We start from the raw sequence: 6,173 nt of genomic DNA on the forward strand, positions 1-6,173 counted from the left end.
TACAGGGTCCTGCAAGAAAAAGACAAGACCCGCAAATCCGTGGCCACAGAACAGCAGAATATGAACGCAATGCACAAAGTCTCTTGTTAAGCGTTTTCCTCCTGTAGAAAAACATAAACACTTAACATGGTGTAATGTATTAAGATGCTATTAAAATATCAAATTAAATATACAATTTATTAATATAATGAATATGTATATAGTATTTTCCTCCCATACCGCAAAACGTGGTATAATGTGGCATAATGGACTAAGTCCAAACTCAATATGCTCCTCTACATTATTAATATACATAACTAATATACAGGCAAGCAGGTGAGCCCAGAATAAATGCAACATGCACAGTTTCGTGTTAAGCGTTTTTCCATATAGAATAAACTGTCTACAGCTCTGTTATATCATTGTCTTTGTCTATTAAGCTACATTACGTGTTTTATTTATAATGATTTTATATAGGAGGAAAATGTTTAACATGCAATTTAACGCATTGCGTTCTGGGATCGTTTGCATGCCTGTACGGAGTTGATCCTTTTAAAATAACAATGCATTTCAAAATGCACGTTCAAATTTGTTGGTCTGTATACAGTATACTTTGAGTCAACAACAAGACATATAGGCTACTGAATTGTCTTTATCATAGTATACAAGGAGGAAAATGTTTAACATGCAATTTAACGCATTGCGTTCTGGGATCGTTTGCATGCCTGTACGGAGTTGATCCTTTTAAAATAACAATGCATTTCAAAATGCACGTTCAAATTTGTTGGTCTGTATACAGTATACTTTGAGTCAACAACAAGACATATAGGCTACTGAATTGTCTTTATCATAGTATACAACATTAAGCGTTTTGCTTTATGGGAGGACAAGTGAAAGTTTGCGCATTGTGTTCATAGCCATCTGTTTGCCTTGTAGTACATTAAATAATAACTATATATCGAATTTGATCTTTTAATTGAACGTAATGTATATACATATTCATTATATTAATAAATTGTATATTTAATTTGATATTTTAATAGCATCTTAATACATTACACCATGTTAAGTGTTTATGTTTTTCTACAGGAGGAAAACGCTTAACGAGAGACTTTGTGCATTGCGTTCATATTCTGCTGTTCTGTGGCCACGGATTTGCGGGTCTTGTCTTTTTCTTGCAGGACCCTGTATGTTATAGTACTAAATTAGTTTTAATCGTTTAATCACTACAGCGTCTTGTCTCCATTGGCAACACGCACGATTTGTGTCGATTGCAAGTGACGTCGCAGGTAGCGGAGAGTGCAAGTGGCGATTGCAAGTGACACTGTAATTTAGTTTCTTTTGTCTCGTCTTCACCACCTGGCTACTGTTGTAAAATAAAAAAATAAAAGACTGCAAGTGACGTCGCTAGCGGAAGCGCAAGTTCAATTCAATTAAAGTTTATTTGTATAGCGCTTTTCACGATACAAATCATTGCAAAGCAACTTTACAGCCAATTAAGTTTCTACCATATTTAGTGGTAGTTTATCAGTGGTGACTATCAGAAATGTACGGAAAAATCAATTAAAGACGTAATCAAACAGACGATGAACACTAACAGCAATTATTATATGATGCAATCAAACTTATAGCAAAATGTGGTAGTTCTGTATGTTGTTTCAGGGTTGGCATCATCTGAGGTCCTCTGAGGGGTTTGAATCACAGCAATGGTCTGTGGTGCGGAAGGGTCGACACATGAAGTACGCGTCCTTCAGGTCGACCGCTGCAAACCAATCTCGGGGACGGATGCACCTGAAGATGCGTTCCTGCGTCAACATCTTGAACGGTAACCGATGAGGGGCCCGGTTCAAGACACGCAGGTCCAAGACCTGTCTATAGCTGGACATACTGTTTTTCCACGCAATTCTAAAAAATTCCAAGTTATTTTCCCCCATTTGCGCTCAAGACTAAGTTTTTTTCTTGAGAGAATGTATAACAGTAGCTTGGTGGAGTAGACTCATTTAGACCAATATAATCATTTGGTTTTAGCCAGGTTTCAGTCAAGCAGAGTACATCAAAACTATTATCTGTGATCATTTCATTTACAATAACTGCTTTGGGTGCGAGTGATCTAATGTTTAGAAGCCCAAACTTAAAAAATTGTTTTTGTTCATTTATTTTAAATTTTTCTGGTTTAATCACGATCAGATTTTTTCTAGATCCTGCATTAAATTTATATTTTGACCTCACTATTCGGGGAACAGGCACAGTCTTTATAGATTGTACAGCGCAAGTACTTCTATCATTTAAGCGGGTAGAACAAAAGTCATCAGGGCAGTTATTTGAGATTTGACTTACTAGTCATATTGTGTGTAGCGTCCTGGAGATGTTGTCCGAAAGGAGTTCCGCTCCGACTCTGCTGGGGTGCAGGCCATCAGCACGAAAAAGCCTAGGACACTCCCAGAAAAGATTCCAATTATTAGCAAAGAGCAGTTTCTGTTCTTTACACCATGACAATAACCATTCATTTAAAGCAAAAAGCCTACTGTGTCTGCAAGTGTCTGAGAGTGCAAGTTTGAGAATGCAAGTCTGAGTGCAAGTGCAAGGCTGCAGCTAGACCCTCTTGATTTGTCCTCTCAACTTAAAAAAAATGTGTTGAATCAATTCAATACCGATGTCACGTGCTCAACATCACTTATCGCGAGAACTTGTGAAGACTGTTTGCAGACAGAAGACGCTGGTCAGCCATTTTCGCGAGCTTCTCCACAAAGTTTGGAAACTTTCTCAGTCAACAAATTTAGTAAGCACATTTTTGTATTTATTGGTTTAATATGTGTAAAAATATGTATGTTGTCTAAGAAGGTCACGTGCTCAACATCACTTATCGCGAGAACTCGTGAAGACCGTTGCAGAGACAGAAGACGCTGGTCAGCCATCTTCGCGAGCTTCTCCACAGTTTGAAAATTGGTAAAGTTCTCAGTCAACAAATTTAGTTAGTAAATTTTTGTATTTATAGGTTTAATATGTGTAAAAATATGTATGTTGTCTAAGAAGAGTACAGGTATGGTTTAAAGAGACGTGTTTTCTAGTTACATGTATGCCAGTGTTAGTTTTGCGGCACTATGAAGCCTCAAAATACACGCGGTTCCACAGTATTTTCCACATTGTTCATATATATATATATATATATATATATATATAAATAACTGCTTTCTATTTGAATATATTTTAAAATGTAATTGTGATCAAAGCTAAATTTTTATTAACATGCAAGTTTTCTAATTCTTTTGTCTTTCGTTATTTGCAGAATTACACCTCAGAGCTTCCAGTTTCTGTGTCCAGACTAAGATTTGACTGGATAGGTGAGGTTTGTTTGTATATAACTAGTTTGTTGAGCAGTAGGCCTATATTTATTAACATGCAAGTTCTCTAATTCTTGTGTTATTTGCAGAATTATACATCAGAGCTTCCTGTTTCTGTGTCCAGACTAAAGGCCCGTTCATACCAAGAACTATAACTATAAAGATAACGATATTAGCGTCCACTAGGGAAGGGGCGATATCTTATCGTTTGCGATATAGCGGTAAAAATTCTCCTCACGATAAGAATTAGTCTTCCTGCGAGATTTTATATTTTTTATATTTAAAGCGAGTTTTTTTTGGCAGTGTAGAGTAGGGCATGTTGTTTGTCATTTCTTCGATCACAAATGCAAACATGGTTTTATGTTTACGCGGCGCGATGCAACGCAACGCATAAAAATACAGTATAAGTCATTATAATCCATAATTATGTTCCCACTGGATGCAACGATTACCTAGTTTATAATGGGTTTTCATGTTTTTGAATCATCGCTCTGGCCTGACAGGGCATCATCACAGTACAGGTACATCTAAAAAAATTTGAATATAATGAAAAGGTCAACATTTTTTGTCACTCATTTCAGAAAGTGAAACCCATATATTATATAGATTCATTACACAGAGTGAAATATTTCAAGCCTTCATTTCTTGAAATTTTGATGATTATGACTTACAAATAACGAAAACCCAAAATTCAGTGTCTCAGAAAATTAGAATATTGTGAAAAAGTTCAATATTGAAAAGTCATGGTGTCACACCCTAATCAGCTAATTACCTCAAAACACCTGCAAAGGTTTCCTGAACCTTTAAATGGTCTCTCAGTCTGGGTCAGTAGGCTACACAATCATGGGGAAGACTGCTGACTTGATAGATGTCTAGAAGACAGTCATTGACACCCTCCACAAGGAGGGTAAGCCACAAAAGTTCATTGCTAAAGAAGCTGGTTGTTCACAGAGTGCTGTATCCAAGCATATTCATAGAAAGTTGAGTGGAAGGAAAAAGTGTGGTAGGAAAAGGTGCACCAGCAAAAGGGATAACCGCAGCCTTGAGAGGATTGTCAGGCAAAATCCATTCAAGAATTTGGGGGAGCTTCACAAGGAGTGGACTGAGGCTGGCGTCAGCGCATCAAGAGCCACTGCGCACAGACGAATCCTAGACATGGGCTACAAATGTCGCTTTCCTCGTGTCAAGCCACTCCTGAACCAGAGACAACGTCAGAAGCGTTTTTATATAGAGAAGAATTTAGAGCAGTATGGCCAATGCCAAGTCTGGTAATAATTGTATCTTCTCTTCTACTACCAAAATTAACTCTTTCAACCCCAACTTGATTTTGAATATGATAAAGATGTCTTCCTCTCTCCTCCTTATTCCAAACTTCTTGCCATCTCATTTTTATTGCTGTTCTAATTTTAACCTTAACTTCTTCTTTGCTTAGTGGTATAATAATTTCTATATGTGATCATTTCAGTGCCTGCTTTGCTAAATGTTTCTGAGACACTGAATTTTGGGTTTTCATTATCTGTAAGCCATAATCATCAAAATTTCAAGAAATAAAGGCTTGAAATATTTCACTCTATGTGTAATGAATCTATATAATATATGGGTTTCACTTTCTGAAATGAGTGACAAAAAATATTGACCTTTTTCGTGATATTCTAATTTTTTGAGATGTGTGTATGGTGAGGGGCGTAACATTTCCATCACGCGCTTGAGGTATTCGACCAATCACAACGCACTGGATAGCTGACCAATCAGAGCACACCTTGCTTTTCAGACCAATGAGCTTTGTAAAAATCTACGCGTTTCAGAAAGGCGGGGCATAGAGGATGTGACAGAGTGACCTGTCCCTGTCGGTTAGCGTAGCACAGCGCAGCGCAACACAGACACACACACCCCTTCTTACCTCATCCTCCATTCTCTGCTGGGGCGGTGTGGGTGCACACGCAACGCCATTAGCACGCTGGTCTTCATACACGCAAACATATCCACTCCATTTCCATCCCCATCAGTATTCATGCTGCGCATAACAAACACGCATACATACCCGAGATGTCTTTTGTTTCTATGTTCCTATGTTTTGTCATGTTATCGTGTTAATACATACCTGTGTTCAGTGTTTGTCAGCGTCTGTGTTGACGGTCTTTCGCGTTGCGCTTCCTCCATCGGCCGGCCAAACCCGAGCGCCACCCAGCGAAGCACGAAGCAACCGGAAGTCGGCTCGTCCATTGTCTGGTTAATAAGGGGGGATGGGATAATGGAAATGGGGCGTTATTATTATGTGTTTATTATTATTTATGTCTACATTTGTATTTGTAGTTTTTGTCTGGTTTTGCTTCTACAAATATTTCGTTATTTTATGTGTGTATATATTTATGTGGTGTTGTGAAAATGTATATACTCACCTGAATACTTACCCATCCATATTTGTAATGGGTTTTAACAAGAGGGGCGGGACTTGGGCTATAAAAAGGAGCCCCAAAGGGATATATATATATATATATATATACATTTCTTTTTGTATAGTTTTTTTGTTGTTTTGTTTGTTATTTGTTTTTTTTCTTTGTTACTTTTGTATATAGCTTTTGGTCGTTTGTCTACGGGGACTGCTTCACCTCTCTAGCACTGTAAATAAACATCACTTTACACCTTACATCTCTGCGAGTATTACCAAATTTTTTTGGATTATTATTCTTTTTTTTTTGGGCAAACCCGGTTTCGCCTGACAACGGGCCTGCGAAGACCCGTTGTCTCACAGAGGAGAAACAATAATGTACAGTATGTGGAAAATAATGTGTTTTTTAACCTTAAACCGCATAAACATTTCATTACACCAAATACACAAAATAATGTTTTTTT

The 6,173-nt window shown here is 37.6% G+C and overlaps 1 long non-coding RNA gene across 1 annotated transcript; it reads right to left on the minus strand.

Moving 5' to 3' along the window:
* Nucleotides 1-2,376: 2,376 nt before the first annotated feature.
* On the minus strand, nt 2,377-5,497 carry LOC107561026 (uncharacterized). The gene is made up of 3 exons (XR_001605795.1): nt 5,422-5,497; nt 5,221-5,334; nt 2,377-2,407 (listed from the first exon to the last, which is right to left on the minus strand). It is a non-coding gene; the product is annotated as an uncharacterized lncRNA (long non-coding RNA).
* Nucleotides 5,498-6,173: the final 676 nt, after the last annotated feature.

Source organism: Sinocyclocheilus grahami, unplaced genomic scaffold (genome assembly GCF_001515645.1).
Source record: "Sinocyclocheilus grahami isolate Dianchi unplaced genomic scaffold, SAMN03320097.WGS_v1.1 scaffold752.1, whole genome shotgun sequence".
Lineage (NCBI taxonomy): Eukaryota > Metazoa > Chordata > Actinopteri > Cypriniformes > Cyprinidae > Sinocyclocheilus > Sinocyclocheilus grahami.